This window comes from Alnus glutinosa, chromosome 5, assembly GCF_958979055.1.
Source record: "Alnus glutinosa chromosome 5, dhAlnGlut1.1, whole genome shotgun sequence".
NCBI classification, from domain to species: domain Eukaryota; kingdom Viridiplantae; phylum Streptophyta; class Magnoliopsida; order Fagales; family Betulaceae; genus Alnus; species Alnus glutinosa.
The window spans coordinates 3,670,578-3,692,715 of record NC_084890.1 but is presented as its reverse complement, the minus strand read 5'-3'; the positions used below and the strand labels follow the sequence as shown (position 1 = coordinate 3,692,715).

The 22,138-nt window shown below is 35.3% G+C and overlaps 1 long non-coding RNA gene and 1 pseudogene across 2 annotated transcripts; one reads left to right on the top strand and one right to left on the bottom strand.

The window, feature by feature from the left end:
* Positions 1-13,142: 13,142 nt before the first annotated feature.
* On the bottom strand, positions 13,143-21,810 carry LOC133868261 (cysteine-rich receptor-like protein kinase 10; annotated as a pseudogene).
* On the top strand, positions 14,304-18,351 carry LOC133867965 (uncharacterized). Of its 2 annotated transcripts, XR_009900249.1 has the most exons (3): positions 14,308-14,873; positions 16,586-16,684; positions 18,077-18,351. It is a non-coding gene; the product is annotated as an uncharacterized LOC133867965 (long non-coding RNA). The 2 variants fall into 2 exon arrangements; XR_009900248.1 differs by lacking the exon at positions 18,077-18,351 and having other exon boundaries at positions 14,304-14,873; positions 16,586-16,850.
* Positions 21,811-22,138: the final 328 nt, after the last annotated feature.

Here is a 22,138-nt window from a genome sequence, read left to right as displayed (position 1 = left end):
AATCATAAGAAGTGGTAAATTCATACGGCTGCATGGTAACTGGAGGACATTACCATTGGAAGGGAAGGAAGATATGTGGCGCACCCTAACGGTAAAAAAATTTTTATTTCCATGTCAATAACTTCTTATTTATAGTTTTGTAGTCTTACATTTCCAATTAATTAAGATATGGGATATCATTTTCTGTGTAGCAAAAATTTTATTTTGAGCCTATTCACCTACTCGCGCACATAAAAAGATTAACGTTGATGGACCTAGCAAAGAAAAGAAGGCAACACAGGTACGAGGTGAAGAAGGGTCTAAAGTTGAAACAAGGTGATACCGTACAATCTGTGGTCAGTAGGGCTTCACCAGCGCCAGTGTTCGATGCAGAAGACTTCGAAATGCAAGTTGATACGTGGTTGTCTTCGGCTAATAAGGTATTTTAATGTATTTCTTATTGGCCTTTTCTTTGTAGAAGAAATCCACATATTTACATTACCAAATTTATAGGAGAGAGCGTTGAAGTCCAAGATAAGCCGTGCCTAAAACGCACTTCTTCACACTTTGGGATTGAAGAGCATCGCACAGGTTGCACGAGAAATGGTACGTCTAATAGATAAACGTTCACGGCTTGTACATACTGCTGTAATATAATAAGCTTATAACTGATAATGTTAATGATATTGCAGGAGGAAGACATAGGAGAAACACCGAACCGAGATGATATGCTCATTGTCTCGCACACCAAGAAAGATGGGAACCTTGTGAATGCGGCGGCTGGAGAAACTATTGTAAGTGGTAAATACAACATATTAGTTCTAGGTTCAAGTTCTCACCCTTGGATGTTTTGTGCAGGAGAAGATAAGAGAAATTATTGAGAATCAGTCGCCTGCAAAACGAGTGTGTTCACAGGGGTCAGTCTATTGGTCGCATAACGATGCTGTGCACAAGTGCTAGGACGAGAACATTCCGGTCGTGTACGCGGGGTAGGGTTAGGGCCGACTCCTGGTAAATCCACCTCTTATACCTCCAGACAAGGATCGATCTTTAGTGCGCCTACTCCCAAAGAACAAGAAATGGCTGCTGAGATGGAACGTTTGAAGACTTTGTACGAAGCACAACAGGAAGAGCTTGCAGCTGTCAAACGTATGGTAGCCTTGATTATGGCAGAGAAACAATCATCAATGGGAAACAATGAAGAATGTGATGTTTTGGTTTACACTTAACTTTTGATTAATCAGTCATTAATTGTCCCCTCTTACTGTTCATTGGGATTGTTTTATTTTATTTCAAATTTCACTAGAATAATTTATGGTTGAAGATGAATGCTAATAGTTAAGAGGAATGTTAACTATTATATGCTTAGGTTGAATCTTGGAATTCTCGTGAACATGTCTTTTTAGTTATTGGGGGAAAACGTCGTCAACTCGTATTTTCTATTAGCTACAATTTTAGCTGCTTATCAGTGATCTTTTGTAGAACTTGCTACTCTTTGGTAGTGTAGGTGCTGAAATGGCTCTGTAGTGCAAAATACCGTCATTATTTTCTCTATTCTATCATTAGCTTAGCGGTGTGATATTGACAGTTAAAAGTTAGCTACTTAATTCCTAATGCTACTACTAGTTTAAGGATCTATTCTATCATTTGAAGCGAAAAAAAAAAAAAAAAAAAAAAAAAAAAATGAAGTTTGCTTGTATGAGTACGTATTTAGGCAGTTATTTTATAATCATTACTTGTGTTTAGTTTTCACCTAAAAACATGTTAATCATAACTTCATTAAGATGATTCTTACCTAACAATTTGAGATTTGTATACCTATTGCAGCAAACACTGGAAGCATAAATGAACAAGATGGTTGAAGCAAGCAATGCACACAAGGTCGTAAATCGGATTAATTCTCCTCTGGGCCGGCTTGCATGCATTGATGATTATAATTGTCACTACAAAAAAAATGGGATTTCTGGACGGTTTTAAACTGTCCAGAAATCGAAAAAAAAACCGTCTGGAAAAAGTTCCAGACGGTTTTTTCTGGACGGTTTAAAACCGTCTAGGATAATTGGTCGGTAAAAAAGATTGCGGACGGTTTTTCTAAAACCTTCCGCAATCTTTTATGGACGGTTTTACCAAAACCGTCCGTAAAAAATTACGGACGGTTCGGGTAAAACCGTCCGTAAACATTATGGACGGTTTGAGCCCAAACCGTCTGGGATTTATATGGGCAGAATACCGAATAATTCTGGACGGTTTGGGCCCAAACCGTCCAGAATTATTATTTTTTTTAAAATTAATATTTAAAAAAAAAACCCTAATACAACATTTCCAATCCATTTCCAAAATCCCAAATTCAAATCTAAATTCAAATACAAATACAAATTCAAATCCAAATCTATTTCCAAATTCAAACAACTCACAACATAACAATAGTCCAATAGCTTACATATTTAAAACATAATTAAACAACTCACAACGTAACCTATTACAGAATTCAAATATAAATACATAACTAAAAATCCAAAAATATTAAAACAAGTTGTTTCCATACACAATTATAATCATCAATGCAAGCAAGCCGGCCCATAGGAGAATTAATCTGATTTACGACCTGTGTGCATTGCTTGCTTCAACCATCTTGTTCATTTCTGCTTCCAGTGTTTGCTGCAATAGGTATACAAATCTCAAATTGTTAGGTAAGAATCATCTTAATGAAGTTATGATTAACATTTTTTTTTCCTTGAAAAGATGATTAACATGCCATTAGGTGAAAACTAAACACAAGTAAAGAGAAGGTGTTTAAAAGTTTTGTACACACAAGACTATCTCATCATACTCCCATGGCGATTCAATATTCATAATTTGACATTGAGGATCAATTATTATCTTCTCAAGCTCAACAGCATTATCAATCAAATACCTGACCTAATCAACATCAATTGTTTGACGACGTTTTCCCCCAATAACTAAAAAGACATGTTGACAAGAATTCCAATATTCAACCTAAGCATATAATAGTTAACATTCCTCTTAACTATTAGCATTCATCTTTAACCATAAATTATTCTAGTGAAATTTGAAATAAAAATATAACAATCCCAATGAACAGTAAGAGGGGACAATTAGTGACTGAAGATGGCAAAGTTAAGTGTAAACCAAAACATCACCTTCTTCGTTGTTTCCCATTGATGATTGTTTCTCTGCCATAATCAAGGCTACTATACGTTTGACAGCTGCAAGCTCATCCTGTTGTGCTTCGTACAAAGTCTTCAAACGTTCCATCTCAGCAGCCATTTCTTGTTCTTTGGGAGTAGGCCCACTAGAGATTGATCCTTGTCCGGAGGTATAAGAGGTGGATTTACCGGGAGTCGGCCCTAGCCCTACCCCGCGTACACGACCGGGATGTTCTCGTCCTAGCACTTGTGCACACGCATCGTTATGCGACCAATAGATTGACCCCTTTGAACACACTCGTTCTGCAGGCGACTGATTCCCAATCATGCATTGGTGGTCTTTGTGGTATGACAAGTCCAATATGGTATTAATTGTAATTTGTACCTCATGGATTTATATGGTGGTACAACAAACAACCTTTCTCTTTTTACTTGGAAAGGAAATTTCGAAAAGGTTTAGACAACCATAAGATAAACATTAAGGTTTTGGTTGTAATCTTGGAGATTGAGCATCTTAAATTGTTCATATCTTTTCAATATAACTTTTAAAACAAGTATATTTCCATAAACATCAAAAACATTCCATCTATAATTTTCTGAACATTCATTCATCCATCGTCATACAAACCAAAAAGATACACAAAACCAAGAAAAATACTTAAAATTATTATAAGGGGTAATTACCTTTTTCCCCCATGAACTACCAAAAAATGCGCAATGCTCCCATGAACTACCAACTCGACCAAAATAGAGCATTCAACTACCAAAGACAACCATTTTTCCCCCTTCCGTCAGTCAAAGGGGTTAAAACAAACGGTCAACGGGTCATGTGCCGTTTTATATGGGGGCATGTTGAAAGATGATGGTAGTTAATGGGGGGAAAAGAGGAAGATGGTGGTAGTTCATAGGGGGAAAAGAGGAAGAAAATGAGGGTAAAACGGCGTGTGACTGACGGAAGGGGGGGAAAATGGTTATCTTTGGTAGTTGAATGCTCTATTTTGGTCGAGTTGGTAGTTCATGGGGGCATCGCGCATTTTTTGGTAGTTCATGGGGGGAAAAGGTAATTACCCCTTATTATAATTATTATTTGTTTTTTTTATGTATTTTTAACACCCAGTTATGTGAGAGATCGAGAGGAAGTGTTGATATATATACATATAAGTACTGTAGTATATTACTATATTAGAAATAGATTAAATTATCATTAATTAGAAATAGATTAAATTATCTCTGAGTTTATTTCTTTAAAGCAATATAACTTTTGGTTTGATTAGATGTTAAAAAAATTCACATGTTAATAAGACAACATATAGTGTTGAGGTGATTTATTCCTTAGGGGAATTCTTTCTATATATGAGACCATAATAAAACATATTAATTAATTAGGATATTACTGAACCCAAAAGTTTAAGCTAACGAATTTGGACCCAATTGCTTATATTTTAAATATATATGAGACTTAATTATTTTTCGCTGTATATTCTAATTAACACTTAATTTGAGGTCCTTATATACCAATTGGCCAAGTTAGTTTAACAAATACTTAAGAAATATGTAGAAAGAAGATGGTAAAAAATGGACAAAATTCCTCAATCACTTTCAAATTAAAAAAAATACATTCTGCTATTGTATCATGCTAGAAAGAATTAGTAACAAAAACATGAAAAGATGGAAAGGAATCTAATTCTTTTCTTTAATTATTCCAAAATGCAGCCATGTGAGGAGGAACAAACACTGGTTTTAATTTCTCACATGTCAACCTCATAATTCATCCTTCATACCCTTCCTAATCCTCCGTTAATTCCCTTAATTTACAAGAAAAAAAAATGGTAAGAGGTCTAAAATTCTGCCAAAAACTTCAACAAGTAAATTCTCTGCCTCCTTTATACTCTCATGACTTATAGCTAATTTTTTTTTTAAAATGGAAAAGTGTGATTAAATTATTTTTTTTAATTGTTTGTCGATATATATTTTTATAGAACCGAAAACAAAAGTGTTAACCATGTTGTCACGGATATTCTTTGAATATGAGGTGCCCATTAAGGTGATTGATGATATTAATTGTCTGTACCAATCCCGTCCAATTTTTGGAATCTTAGTTTCATGGATAAATAATTTACAAAATAGTTAAGAGTAAAATAAGAGAAAGATTAACAAATAACCAAATTAACACAGACAAATAAATTGAACAAACAGATCGAAAATCTCCAAATTGCCCAAACGGAAAAACAAAAAACCCACAAAACAAAAATACAAATAACCAAGTCCAATAAATAATTGCAAATTATAGCAAGCTAGGAAAAAAATCAATCAAACCTTTAAACCGGACGTGGGCCGGCGTACGTCGGGAAAACGGGCGTAGGCTAGCTGAGACGCGTCGGAGCGTCGCCAAAGAAGATGATGTAGGGCCAGCCGGGGTCGACTTCTAGAGAGATGGCACCGGAGAAGACGATGAAGGGCCAGCCGGCGGGATCGACTTCTAGATATCGAGAGGGACCGGAGGGATCGAATACGCGCGAGCCAGAGAGAGATAGCTAGGGGGAACTGAGCTAGAGAGAGAGAGAGAGAGAGAGAGAGAGAGAGAGAGAGAGAGAGAGAGAGTGCCGGAGAAGCGGAGGAAGAAGCTAAGGCAGCCGGCTGAGTGTGTGTGAGAGAGAGAGCATGGATCGAGAGAGAGAATGAGCTGAGCTAGGGATTTTTATTTTTAGAAACTAGGTCTAGACGGTTTTAGAAAAACCGTCAGGAATTAGAAAATTCCAGACGGTTTTAAAAAACCGTCTATAATAATAATATAGACGGTTTTAATATAACCGTTGGTAATTGTAAAATTCCAGACGGTTATATTAAAACCGTCTGAATTTTAAGGACGGTTTTTTTAAACAGTCCGTAATTTTTTTTTTCAGACGATTTAATAAAAAACCGTCCACAATAGTGTTTTTATAGACGGTTTTGAAAACCGTCTATGATAAAACCGTCCATAAAATCCGGTTTTTTAGTAGTGTGTGCATGGAAACAACTTGTTTTAATATTTTTGGATTTTTAGTTATGTATTTATATTTGAATTCTGTAATAGGTTACGTTGTGAGTAACCTAGTACGTTGTGAGTTGTTTAATTATGTTTTAAATATGTAAGCTATTGGACTATTGTTATGTTGTGAGTTGTTTGAATTTGGAAATAGATTTGGATTTGAATTTGTATTTGAATTTAGATTTGAATTTGGGATTTTGAAAATAGATTGGAAATGTTGTATTAGGGTTTTTTTTTTTGGATTTTAAATATTTATTTTTTTAAAAAAATAATAATTCTGGACGGTTTGGGCCCAAACTGTCCAGAATTATTCGGGTATTCCCCCATAATCAATCCCAGACGGTTTGGGCTCAAACCGTCTGTAAATTACGGACGGTTTAGGCCCAAACCGTCCATAATTTTTACGGACAGTTTTACCAAAACCGTCCGTATATTCTTACGGACGGTTTTACCCGAATCGTCCGTAATTTTTTACGGACGGTTTTGGTCAAACCATCCATAAAAGATTATGGACGGTTCACAAATAACCGTCCACAAATTATTTTACCGACCCATTATCCTGGACGGTTTTAAACCGTCCAGAAAAAACTGTCTGTGTGGTATAGTAGTACTTGGCTAAGGTTGAAACCCTAGCCTTAGGTGCATGGGGAGAATAATGCTCCCCATGACTGTATGGTGTAGGGGCAAGGAGAGTAATTTTCTCTCCTTGGTCGTGCACCCTAGGGTTAGGACTAGGTGTCCCAGTTCTTAATTAACTCATATATATATATATATATATATATATATATATATATATATGAGTAATTTGGAGTTCACAAACTTTAATATTGGGATTTTAGGAATTGTACCGAGTGAACTGTTCTAAAGGTTGGGTGAAATACATTCTTAAGGTACGTATACTTCCTAATGGACAAAAAATAGAGGTTATCGAGAAATTCTGGACAAGGAGCAGAACAATTTAAGAATGAAGTTGTATTAGTAGCCAAACTTCAACACAAAAATTTAACAAGGCTATTGGGATTTTGTTTGGATGGAGAAGAAAAAATACTCGCCTATGAATTTGTACCCAACAAAAGTCTGGACTATTTTCTATATGGTATGTCCACTTTAACATATATCCAATAGTCTTTGCCATTATGATTGTATAAGAGTAATTTTTAACCAATATGCATTTGTATCTGATCTTTTGTTCATATAGCATGAGTAATTTTTGTAATGAACTTGTAGACCCAAGAAAACAAGAGAAATTGGATTGGATAAGACGTTACAATATAATAGGCGGAATTGCTAGAGAAATTCAATATCTTCATGAAGATTCTCGATTAAGAATTCTACATCGTGATCTCAAAGCCAGCAACGTATTGCTAGATGCCAATATGAATCCAAAAATTTCAGATTTTGGCATGACAAGAATTTTTGGAATTGATCAAATACAAGGAAACACAAGTAGAGTTGTGGGGACTTAGTAAGTTCAAAAGTTTTCTTATTCTTTGCTTCATCAAAACTAAGGAGTACATTTATTGTTCAACCGAACGTATAGATTGTTAGAAAAATATTTAAATGATTAAATCTTTTGTTTCCTATCAATTTAAGCTTTTGTAATATATAAGTGGTGATTCAACACGATATTAGATATGATATTTACCTTATTTGCCTTGCTGATTTATTTCATTGCATAGGTTGATTTAATTTTATAATACTTTTCATTAGTTACTTGATTGTATTTCTTATTCTAATTGGCCTTATTCAACTATAAATAAGCACTTTCTATACACACAATACAGTTTTCTATTATCTTGTTTATTTTAATAAGAGTAAAGGTTCTTACTTCAAACCTTCTCTCATTTATTCATGTCACATTTCAATTAAATATTCTATAATATGTTGGGTCTCACTTATTAAGGGGGAGTCTGATAATTAAAAATTATTTATATGATTAAATTAACTCTATCCTACGAGCTTAAGCTTTTGGAATAAGTAATAATTTAATATAGATCACTGAAATCGAACAACATATATTGGTAACTATATACGGTGTATAGTTTGATCAATGTGTGTACAAATGTTATGCGTATTATATCATTTTGGAAAAGCAATTGGCTATGAACTCAACCCTAACAATTAGAGTATAGTTAAAAAGACTTTATTAGCTTTCAAGTGACACAGTTATATTTATGGTGCTAGCTTGCAATGGGTATATGTCTCCAGAGTACACAATGCACGGAGAATTTTCTGTGAAGTTAGATGCGTATAGTTTTGATGTGTTAATTCTAGATATTATCAATGGCAAGAAAAACAATAGTTTTTATGAATCAGAAGGTGCTGAAGACCTCTTGAGCTATGTGAGTATCAAACAAATTCTGTAATTTCTTTTTCCTGTCTTTGATGCCAAGTGCAGAGAAGAGAAGCTTGACATTCTGTGTACTACGTGATAATTTGCTGCAGGTTTGGATACATTGGAGGGATGATAGGCCCTTGGAAATGTTGGATCCAAGTTTGAGAGATTCTTATTCTCGAGATGAAGTCCTTTGATGCATCCAAATTGGCTTATTATGTGTTCAGGAAGATCCAGCTAATAGACCCACCAGGGCTTCAATACTTCTCACACTCAACAATGGCTCCATTACACTACCATCACCGCAAGAGCCTGCATTTTTCCCCCGCACTGATCAGTCTACAAGCAAGGCAACGCCATGGTCTGTTAATGAAATGTCCATTACTGAACTACAACCTCAATAGTCCGAATAAAGCATCTACAGCCTTTTGTTTATGGAATATAAACTCAAGACGTACAGTATGTTACTTAAGAGTTCCACGTCAATCGTTTATCTTGAATGCTATGTTCCAATATAGGCTGAACAGGAATAAAGGATTGTTGATTTTGTAACAGCTTTTATTGTTAAAAACTTATATTGGGCGGAGAATATAAATAAATGTAAAGTACTAAGTGAGATTGTGCTATATAAATGATTATGAATTTCACTATTTTTTGTTTTTTGTTTTTTGTTTTTTTTTTGTTAACCCAAAGCCTTCCCATACTTAAACTCTATAACTCCACTCGATATCCTATCCAAGCTTTTCATATGATTCATCTTCCGCTTGAACCATTAACTTTTCGACAGGCTGCTGCTAAACCCGAGTGGTGTGCTGCAATGAGCAGTGAATACAGTGCTTTAATGAATAATCAGACTTGGATTTTTTGTCCACAACCTAGTAATCATAATGTGGTGAGAAATAAATGGGTATCTAAAGTTAAAGAAAAACCTGGTGGAAGCGTGGATAGATACAAAGCCCAATTAGTTACCAAGGCGTTTGATCAGAAAGTAGAATTGACCACTATGAAACCTTTAGTTCAGTTACCAAAACAACAACAATCCTCATAGTACGTTCTCATTTTTGTAGTTAATTTTAACCTGTGCATATGTTAATTGGGTATCTTGATGAAGAAGTGTATATGAAAAATCCTCAAAACTTATCGCTTCTGAAAGGATTAGGGGCCCGTTGGTAGGCCCAAAGGCAAAAGTCAATCAGGGCCCATATTTGGATCTGATTAAGCTAATAGGAATAAATGAATTCAATCATTTAATTATATTTTAAAATTTCAAAATTGACATGGAGACAAGAAAAAATAATAATAAAAAGTTTCACATTGCACAAGCGTCAGAATCAAAAAATAAAAAATTTGAGTAAATGTTCAGTTTTTCACAACAAAGTTCTATACAAATTGAGGTGACGGATCATAATTAGCGAAATAATTAATGGTAGACTTGTCAATATTATACTCTTAATATTTATCAATTATGAATTGTTACAAAAAAAAAAAAAAAAAAACACTTCCGTTTCGTTGTTTATAGTTAAATGGCAAGGTTCTGTTCAAAAAAAAAAAAAAGAAAGTTAAATGGCAGGGTTCGCTTGGCACATTAATATGTAGAAAAAAATTTTAATAAATCATTTTTATCAAATGGAGTGCACACTCTTGTGGCGGATGGGACTTTACAAGGGCTCTTTTCGAGAATAAAACATATTAAATTCGGCTTCTGTGCTGTAATTTAAAACTACAGCACAGATTTGGTAATTTTAACGAACGTCCAGCACAGATCCTGTAATCTTATGAACGACCATGATTGTTTTGGGTTCCTATTAACCCAAACGTCACCGTTTTAAACCCCAAGAAGACTGAACCAAATGTTTGAAGGGTTTTTGATTTGACGCCGTTTAAGAGTAGTTGGGAGCGTCTCTTTCAAGGGTTCATCAGTGCCTGAATTTGATGCGGTGCGGTCATGGGGAGTTATCCTGCAGCCCTCTCCTCTCACTCCCGCACTCCTTGGGCCCAATTCAGGAACTAGGTTTTTTTTTTTTTTTTTTTTTCCCTAATATTTCAATTTCTCAAATACTGTGTCAGATCTGAAGATTGCTCTATTTCTTACAGATGAGGCTTCTATCTCTGCAACCTTTACCTCCGCCTTGCAGCAAGTCGCAATACTTTGTAGCTTCATTTTCAACTTCTCTCTGATCTCAACGTTGCCCAGAAAATTTTCATTTGGTTAAGAGGAAATCAGAACAGAGAATACAAAAAATTGGCTTCAAACCAAAAATACTTCCAACGTTTGGTTCAGTCTCCTCAGGCTCTAAAATGATGACGTTTGGGTTAATAAGAAGCCAAAACAAACATGGCCGTTCATGAAATTCCAGAATCTGAAGCCGGATTCAAACATATTTGTTTTTGACTTCAGCATTTTATTAGGCACATCTACTTCCAAACGGGCGTCTATGTTTATATATGAATGTACATATGTTCGACCAAAGTTTAGATTCTAGGTAGCAAATAACACCAAGACAGACAACACCTCGCTTCCTCACACTATCGAGGGTGTATTTGAGTGATCAATGCGTCATCAACAGAATATGGAACTGATTGGCTTGAAGAATCACCATGCCCCGCTTCCGTTGTTTTCATGTTCCTCTTTGCTCTTCTCCGAAACAAAAATGCCAATTTATCTCCTAATAATTTCAGTGCAAACAGAACTCTCAAATTATCAAGGTTGCAACTTTTCTTATCAGCAATTCTCAGAATTAAGCTACTAGCTAGAAAAGAACTGATTTTTTTTTTTATTTAAACTATGAAAATACAGTTATGGTAATAAAAAACTTTCTATGTTCTTACGATTCTACTTGTGTTTCCTTGGGTTTGATCCATTACAAATATTCTTGCCATGCCAAAATCTGAAATCTTTGGATTCATATTGCCGTCTTATAAGACATTGCTAGCTTTAAGATCGCAATGTATAATTATAAGCCGAGAATCTTCGTGAAGATAAAAAAGCCCTGGAGCAATCCCTCCAATAGTCTTGTAACGGGTTAACCAATCCAGTTGTCTTTGTCTTTCTGTGTCTGTATTTGTCAAAATTAAATATTCAATTTGGAAATAAATAAGTCTCAAATGGACCCAAAATAAAAAATGTAATAAAGAAGTAGATATGAGTTTAGATTGGCCAAACAGAATAAAAAGTAATCAAGGCTGCTGTTGGGCACATATTCATAAATGAGTATCTTTTCGTCTCCTTCTTAGCAAAATCTTAAGAGCCTCACTAGATTCCTATGTTGAAGCTTTGCAACCAGCATAACCACATTCTTAAATTCTTCTGCAACCTGCCTGGAGCTTTTAGATAGCCTCTTCATGCTATTTCTTGTCCATTGTAAAGGATCCCTGAGAATATATTTGAAACAAGGTTATATATATAGAACATTCAATGAAAACACACATATATGTATGTATTTATAAATATAAATAAATTTCATTGCTAACTATATTCTAACTTGTAAACCGTACCAAATCCTCCATTTCTAATCTTGTTATCATCAGAGAAGTTGTTTGTGGCAGCTTCAATTGTACCCAAGTCAAATTGCAGGTACTCTACACATGTAATTCCAACCCCAACTACACATCAAAATAGTAAATATATTGAATTCTGATAATTCATAAAATTATTATAGCCGAATGTTTAGTGATGATCGATCAACTAAAGCTTTTCTTTTTTGTTTACCATTTTCTGCTAGTATATTATTGTAAGTCTTCTTTAATTTATTATTGTAAGTCTTCAACCAATGGAGAAAAGCACGACAGAACCAGCAATTGTTACAACAATGGCGATGATAGTAATTAGAGATGACTTGCTTTGTCCCGCGTTAACAATTACCATGCGTCATTGTGATTAATGAATGCATGAAATTCTCTTTCAAAAAAAAAAAAAAAACTTTTATGGTTCATTGGTTGGTTCGTTGTAGGAATAGATGGCAGATGCAATAATATAAAGTAAATATCAGCTGGTAGGTACCGAAACATTAATTAGAAGTAGTTGAGAACTCAAAAGGCTTTGGCGCAGTACGTGGGAAATGGAACTATGACTCTGACTTTTGGGATGGTCTAATTGAAAAGGTAGTAATTTTGCATTCATGATACTCTAAAAGTCTCTATCTACTACCATGTGCGTTCGGAGAGATTTTTTCCACCTCTTCAAACCCACGTTAAAATGGTTATGTTTCTGAAATCATTCACGTAACGGTCTTAAAATAAGCTTTTCTTTTCAAACTCCATTCTTGTGGCCGTACGCAAGTTCCTTCGAGGCCAAGCACCTCGAATAGCCTTGTTATTTATATCTTTCATTCATTCAATTCCATACATTTCCATCTCAATCACTTCATACACTCCACAATTTTTTTCTTTTTCTTTTTTTTTTTTTTTTTTCTTTTTTTTCTTTTTGACATGTCCACATAAGAGGGGGAGGGGAGATTCGAACTAATGACCTCCGCTTCATGAGGCGTGGTCCCCAGCCGACTTAGCTATCTATTGGGGACTACACTCCACAATTCATACTCTGTATCCATTCATCATAAAGATTACATATAAGGAAAAATAGGCTAAGAGTTCCACAACTTACAAACGTATACTGATTTCAAAGAACAGAAAACTATCGAGGGTATATTTCAGTAAATGATGCTTCATTAATTAATGGGCTTGTAGATTGATCAGACTACAGGTCCACTGGCTTGTTTGGCTTCGCTCCACTTGGACGTAAAAATGCTGGCTGCTTTGGTAATGGCAGCGTAACAGAGTAACTGTTAAGCATTAGAACTATTGTCGCCATTGTAGGTCGGTTTGCCGGATCTTCCTGAACGCACAATAAGCCCATTTGGATGCACCTAACGACTTCATTTCTCGAACAAGATTGTCTCACAGTGGGATCCAACAATTCCAAGGGTGTACCACTCCTCCATTGTTTCCAAGCCTGCATTCGTTCATTCAAAATAAGCAACATATATTATTTTATTTTATTTTCATAAAAGCAGCCAAAAAATTGAAATGATACGATCCATATATACTTACATAACTCAGCAGGTCCTCAGCAAGTTCTGATTGATAAAAATGGTTGTTCTTCTTCCCACTTATAATCTCTAGCATTAAAACTCCGAAGCTAAAAACATCCGACTTTACGGAGTATCGGCCATGTATAACATATTCTGGAGGCATGTAACCACTACAAACCAATACCCCCATCAGAACAACAATTGAAGTAAAAAGATGAGACAAAAAGTATACAAGGTTGTTCTTAGTGTCATATTAGTAGAATTTAGTTTATCTCAAGCTAATTGATCTCCTAAGATATTGTATTGTGCGTATACGAGTAAGTGTTGAATCCCACATTGATTAAAGATAAATAGAGTATTATTAGTAGTTAATATACGTAAGTGGAACCAAACTTATTGGAATAAGCTTTTGGATTGAAGTGATGTCTAAACATGTATATTAATGTGTTTTTGTGGACTACAACAACCATACATTTTCCTTTTCCATATTTTTCACATTCAAAAATGTTGTGAGTGCACTTGTGATTGTCGTGTCCTACATTGAGAATGTAAAGACCACGGAAAATAAATAGAGAATTGAGAATTTATAAATGAGAGAGTTTAATATTGATGGCGTAATAGTGCAATTTAGAAATGATAGGGGCTAGTTTTAAATAAGACTAAAGTTTGACCTCAGCCATAGCCACGTGTGTGGCTATGGATTATTGGGGAAATATTTTCCCCTCAATCTCGCAGCAGCCCCCACCACCCTTTTTTCTCCTCTCTTCTTTTCCCTTCTTTCTTCTTTCCTTCGGCTTTCTTCTTTCTTCTCAACCAAACTGAGAGACCGACTGACAGAGAGAGTGACGTGAGATGGAGTGATTCAGGGAGATTGAGAAGGAAAGAGAGACAGTGAGACGCGGAGATGGAGGACCCGATCAGTGGGTCGTTGTCGGTGGGTCGGCGACGGTGGAACCAGACGACGCCGACGACGGCGACTCGATTCCCGGTGGCCAGAAGTCGATTTCCGGCGAGCTAAGGAGCTCCGGCGGAACCCAGGAGCCGAACCACGAAGACCCGTAACCCATGCGACCCGTGACCCAGACCGAACAAGGAGAGACCCGGTTCTCCATGGCGACTTTCCGACGCGATTTCCGGCGGTTGGAGGCTGTTCTCCGGTGGTTTCCGTCGGTGGTGGACTACCCAGTGACCCCTGTGTGTGTAAGACCCGGAAGACCCACCAAAGTCATGACCCAGTGACCCGTGAAACCCGGTTCTCTATGGGTGTTTTCCGGTGAATTTTCGGCGACTGCCAGTGGCGTTTTCTGGCAGATTTGTTGAGGAAAATCCCCAAGGTGTAAATCCTATAATTTTGTAGATTAATTTGTGAATTGTTAAATTAGGGTTTCATGATTTTATTTGGGGTTTCTCTACTGTTTGGCCGGTTGATTTTGTGTACTGATTTGGGTTTGGTTTTGATTGAGGAGTGGTTTTGTGGGATATTGTTTGGAATGGTGGGGGCAATTTTATGGGTTAATCTAGTTAGAAATTCTGGATTTGTTGTGGCCGTGTGTGCTGGAATGGATTGTTGTTGTTGGAAGATCTATTGGCGTTGGTTGTGTTCTGAGTGCCGGTTATGTGTGTTTAATATGCTAAGGTTGGGTGGCTTGTATAGTTTGGTTGTGTAATGCTTTGGGTTGTGGATTTGGAGTTGGTAATTTTGGAGATATGATTATGGGTTGCTGTATTTTAGTGTTTCAACTATGGGTTTTGGGCTGTGATTTTGAAGAGGATGGTTGAACATATGTAAGTGGATTTGTGGTGTGTTGTATTGTGAATTGGCTAGATAATGGTTGTATTAAATTGGAGAAATATTGTGTTCATGAGACCAATGAGAAAGAAGTTATGTTAAGTTCAATAATTAAAATGAAAACATTAGATTGGAAGAGAAATTGTGCGATGGGCAAATGTGAGAAAAATGAGCATAAAGAGCAATGAGTAAAATAAATAAATAGAGTAAATAGATAGATATGTTATAATTTAATATTATAGTCTAATCTAAGTAACTCCATAGTCATTAAATCGTTTAGATCATTTTTATGTAAATAGCAAATACGGTTAAAATAGAGAAGAAATTGTGGTGTCTAATTGAATATAAATTGCAAAAAATGATTGATTAAATGAAGAAGTGTATAAATATAATGGTGGTGGACAAATAGTGAATTGATTCTAGGAATAATGATTAGCTTTAGTAAATGAATATATTCAATATGTGATTGTAATTTAATTTAATAAGATGTACTAGATTAATAAGTTAAATAAGGTTAATGTCTTAAATCTAAACTACTTAGATGACTAGTAATTAGTAAATAATTACATATTAAATGTAACGATTGAATAGGAATATTTTAAAATGGTAAATTGTTCAAATAACTTTAAGACAACAAATATGAAATAATGATATTATGGAAATACATAAATAGGCTTCAAATTCGTCTATTAGTGTAAGTAGATAATTAATGCGTTTATTTATGTATTATAAAATACCTAAGTGCGTTATGAAGTGGTGCTTAACTCGGTAAGCCTTCTATATATATATGTGTATGGGCCGAATAGACTTAGCTAGCTTAAATGGATAAACTAACTATAAGACTTAATAGTTAATAATAATAACCAGGCAACTTGGTACTTAATTCACCTATCTATGTGAATATAACACTTAAGTGTATCATCGGATTAGGTTTAAGTGTTGTATATGTATATGTACATATGCTGGTATATGCGTTAAATATATATGGTTAACTTAATAGATAAGTTAGATGCCATTAATGTGTTGACAATGATAATTCGGTGTAATAATAATTAGTGGACAACTAAAATAGTAAACGTGTTTTAAAGATAATAAGTGAAATAAATATGAACCTATAACCAATGATTAACCTAATAATAGCTTAGGATACCCAGCTAGCTTTAGAAGCGAGTGATGTGACGTGTGAGCACGCGGGTAGTTAGGATGTCATAAAGTATGTGATTCAATAGCATAGTCTAATGTTACCAATGTTTGCAGGCTTGTGTCGTGATTGGAGACGTAGACTTGTTCTCCAATGTAGAGTTCGAGTAATTGGAATCCAGTGGAAGTTCGAGTCAGGAGTCTAATGCAGCCAAGGTGGGTATTCCACTCACTGAGTAAATATATATTTTTATATGTATTGGATTGATAAAAATATATATATTGTTTATGAAACCGAACCAACCATATGATGAATTACATGCTTTGAGATGATTTGATTAGTTTCGATTATGTTTAAATTATATCAATGATGTTTAAGAAATAGTGCAAGAGTGAAAAGTATTGAATCGATTTAAGTGTTAAGTTCTGCGGTTGAGATTTAAATTATGCAAAATTGTTTGAGAACATGTCATGTTGAAATTGTTTATGTTTTATGAAATTATGTTTTGAGTTTGAGAACATGTCATGTTGAAATTGTTTAGATTTTATGAAGAAATTATGTTTTGAATGATTTTAAAGGGTTGCATAAAATGTTGGATTTGTTTAGTTTTAAGAGGACGTGATTTAGCAACTGCATGATTTCAGTGTGATACAGTAGTGAAATATATACTGGTCAAGCACGGAACATTGAGCATGTAGTATAGATCATACATATCAGAGTAACAGTATCGGCAGAGTAATAGTATTAGCACATTGAGGCAGTATCAGCAGCACATTGAGACAGTATCAGCAACATATTGAGGCAGTATCAGCAGCACATTGGGGCAGTATCAGCAACACATTGAGGCATGCATATCATGTATAGCATTGTTTAATGAGTGATGTTTTTATGTTAGGAGTAGTTTTACTAGACGTATTGGTATGCATAAGAGTCTTCATGAAAAAGATCTTATGTATATTTCTATCGGATAGTCATGTGTTAAGGTCATACATTGAACTTGAAAGTACATGGATACATGACTACTCAGGCGCGAGTAATGGCATGTCTATGAGTAAGAAGGTTGACTGTTCTTGTTCTTCAAGAAAGACGTGTTAACATGATTGAGTTCAACTCTAGTGCTCTCATGATCTACTGACGTCAAGGCACGAAGCTGGAATACAATTAGAGATGGTGTTGCGAGTGTTTTGTTGAAGGATGTTATCCTAGTATGGAAAAGTAAGATGCCATGTTCTTTGCTTAAGACTTATGTGTATACGTGATATTTGTGATGGAGTGATCGTGTGCACATATGTCTGAGCGACCGGTGAAAAGTATTATTATAGAGGGGTCTATATGTAGAATCTTTCAAGCGGTAGATTGGAACTTCTACATATGTTCACAGCTATATAGTATGTTTTAAATGTTTTCTGAATAGTCGGTGTTTGCTGCATTAGCTGTTGGTAAATTGTGGCTAATATAGTGCTCGCATGACAAAAAAATAAATAGGGGTTGGTTCTTTGTGAAAACTCAGTTAGTCTTATATCACTGAGGTCTTAGTATGAGGTATACTAAAGCGGTGAACTCATTATTTCACCTATGCGGATGTGGATACCACCACAACCGTGTAGATGATGTTTCTTTGGCTGCAGATACTACGGTATAGTCGATGGGTCGGTAGCAGTGTGCTTGGGATATTATGACTGAAGCTCACCGCGACGGTTGTAATTGTCGGACCACAGGCTGTCCACTATTTTATAGGTTTGGTATAGCTTGTGACGTTTGTGTCACATATTCTTTGTAAAACCATAGTTGTTTTGTAAATATTGTGTTAATAAGACTCATACAGATAGATGTTAAATGGCTCTATGTGGTAATTAATTTGTAATAGATGTATAAGTTGTAATTTTCGCTGTTCAGATTTATGTTTTCCGCTGCATAGATAGATATATGTCATACTCTAATTATCAGGTACATGTTATGGGGCATGTGTCATATGTTGGCTGAGCAACACGTAGTCGTGCCACTGCGATGACTCGTTTTACGTTTTGTATAAAAAAAAAAAAAAAAAAAACGGGTCGTCACAGAGAAAGTATAAATAAAAACAGTAGTTAATATACTTAAACGTACCTAAGCCCATAAGCTTAGGCTTTTGGGTTAGAAGTGGTGTCTTAGTATGTATGTTAACTCTCTCTTGTTGGACTCCCTAAATGTTTCTCTCCCCAACAAAAAGATAATAGAGTTTTGTTGATTTAGATTATGCAAAGATGAAATAAACATGAAACTTACTTTGTTCCAACAATTTTACTTGTATTTCCTTGAGTTTGATCCACTACAAATATCCTTGCCAAGCCAAAATCTGAAATCTTTGGATTCATATTGTCATCTAACAAAATATTGCGAACTTTGAGATCACGATGGATAATTCTAATTCGAGAATCTTCATGAAAATAAAGAATTCCACGAGCTATTCCTCCAATGATCTTGTAGCGTATTGACCAATTTAATTGTCTTCGGTTGACAGGATCTATTATTTTGTCAAAATTACAAGTTAGAATTAGAGGATCGAAATTCAACAGATTAAGTAAATATAAGTTCAGATCTCTTAATGAAAAGTACTTCAAAAAAAAAAAAAAAAAAAAAACTTTATTCTCTCATTATTTCATAGAGCTTCAGCTCCTTAGATATGATTCAGTTTGTGAAAAGTTCATGGTAAATGAATTATTGAAGGATTTGCAAGTCATTAATATCATGTATTCTTCAATGGCTAATCATGCATTCATTTAGACATAAAATGAATGATTAAAAAAGAAAAGAAGTGGACATAAGTTCAAATTGGCCCAACCGAATATAAAGTAATCGAGGCTTTTGTTGGGCACGTATTCATAGACTAGTAATTCTCTTTTCCTTCATCGCAAAATCCTAATAGCTTCACTAAATTTCTGTGATTAAGCTTGGCTATCAATACAACCTCATTCTTGAATTCTGCTGCACCTTGCCCGTGTCTTCCAGATAACCTCTTCACAGCGATTTGTTGTCCATTAAAAAAGATACCCTGTACGTGTTAGAATATGAATTAAATGATTAAATCATTTTTTTTTTTCTATCAACTTCAGCTTTTGGAATAAATGTTAAACATATGATATCAGAGGGAAGATTATAAATTTGAATTATGTCTCTATAATTCACCTTCCATTTTAATTAAATATTGCACGTATTTATAATACTATTTTAATGTAATCCCATCAAATTAATTCTTAATTTTTACATTTTAAAAAATTAGCATGCTAAATAACTCCTACCTTATAAACTGCGCCAAATCCTCCTTCACCAATCTTGTTATCATCTGAGAACTTGTCCGTGGCAGCTTCAATTATATCCAAATCAAATTGCAAGGACTCTATGGTTGTAATTTCAACTCCAACTAAACATCCAAACAGTAAATACAATCATTCTTAAAATGAAAAGATTTGAATCACAAATTTATGACACCACAAAGACTTTTTTTAAAAAAACAAAAAATAAAATTAATTATTTCGTGATCAAAGAATTTTTTTTTTTTTTTCTTCACCATTTTCTTCGGATGAAGTGTAGTGTTTTTTTGGATGAATTGATGAAGTGTAGTGTTTCTTCCTTGGTCTCCTCCGAAGGAAGGAATAGGCGATGAAGAAAAGAACCACAGAGATCACAGCAATTGGGATAACAATGGCGACAATTTTCAGCGACGACATTTTGCTTCCTCCTGCATGCAACAATATGCATCATTGGCATGCTACAGATTAATAAGATAGTCCATTGAGAATAGCGGGGCAAGACCTTAAGAGCTGTGGCTTGTAAATTGGCTTGAAGAGCTACGTACAGTTTATACTTTGGAAGTGTAAATGTACAGGATCCTCAAATTATCCTCAAAATATCCCCATTGAGGAGGGTAAGTGTACAAGATACTTTTGTAATTTCCCCTTTGATCCATTGAATAAAAAAGTAAAATAAAAATAAGTGTACAAGATACTTGTCATTTTTGAGTTGACAGAAGAGAACATTAATAATCTCAAATGATACATAGTAAGGTATATTAATTAAATTGGAGTAATTTTATACGTACATCTGAAAATTGGCTTTTTATTAGAGGATCATGCCACATATTCTGAATGAAGAGTGATAAATAGAATTATTAATAGGATCATGCCACATATTGGCCTTTTCCCGATCTTTAAAATAATATAATATTTTCAAAACTCGCAGACTTGGAAAATCAAAAATTGAGAATTAGAGATTTTTTATGTATAAGGATCAATCATAATTTACTTGTTCTAATTGCTAATAATTTAGAGAAATAACATAAAATAAAAATAAAATAAAAAATAAATAAATGAGATTCGTCGATCTGTTAATTAAATTACTAAATAACTTAAAATTTATTTGGGCAAATACGTGATTACTTGTTAATGAAATTCTTTCCCATCATCTACCATTTACTAGTAACCTAGACAGATAATGGAGTGGATCACAATCTCTTTTCATACCTGGAGGAAGAGGAAGAGGAGGAAATGCAGGCGAAGCAGGTGTGAAGTTGTAAAATGGGTACACTTCAAATCTAATTTTACAACTTGGTAGCAGGACCCTTCCGCCTTGTCTTCCATCACAGCACGAAGGAAGAGTTCCTATGGCGACTCGGAGACATTTATAGCAATCGGACACACTCAGGTTCAGCGTGCACTGCACGAGGCTGTACAGCGTCTGTGACACCGCCAGTGAACTGTTGAATTCCACTTCCTCCGTCGCAAACTTCTTTCCAGTCACAGAATTCACCGCACGGGTCGCCAACGAATCCAATGTGCTGTCCATCAACCGAATGAAGCGCTCTCTCTCTGCCTCTTGGATAGACTGCGGGTTCGGCAGGGGTTGCCCGGGCCCGTAGTTAATGGTGGAGAAGATGGATTCGTTGGAGTAACGTAACAAGCACTCGTCGTACCATATTATAGCCCCAATCTGAAAGGGGTAGCGTTGTAGTATCTCTTTGGCTGCTTTGGCAACGCAGTCTTGACAGACTCTGGTGTTGACGTCGCCACGGCACAAAAATAGCCCGGAGACCTCGCCAGCAGAGGCGTTGGAGAACCCAGTGACCAGAGTGGCGTTAGAGGAAAGAGAAGAGAGGACGAGGTCGAGATTGGATTGGTAGGTGCTGTTGTCGGTGAAGTCTGTGCCTGAGCAAAAGTGATAGCTGTAAGTGGGTGCTGCTTCATTGCCACCGGCAAGGCTAAGCAACGAAATCACGAAGAGAGACAAAAGGAATATAAGAAATTTGAAAGAAGTCATTTTTGGGCAGGGTTCGTTCATCAGTTAATTGATCGATCTCTCCCGTCGATCTCTTTCATTCCATGTTTGTTTCATCAATGAGACACAGATATATATGAAGAGGACACGGGTGGTGATCGCTGATCAAACCCTAAAAGATACGCCAACAAAACTTCTTTTTTCCAAAACCTAAAAGATACGCCAGGGACATGCGTGGACGGAAGAAATTGATTTTAGAACATTCAAATCTGTCTCGAATAGTAGTTTAATCGGTTAGAAATCATGCTTTATGAAGCGGAAGTCACTAGGTCGAATCCTCACACGCTCTCTTGTTTGGAAATGTCAAAAAATAAAATAAAATAAAAAATTCAAATCTTAATGGGGCAGGAGAATTAATT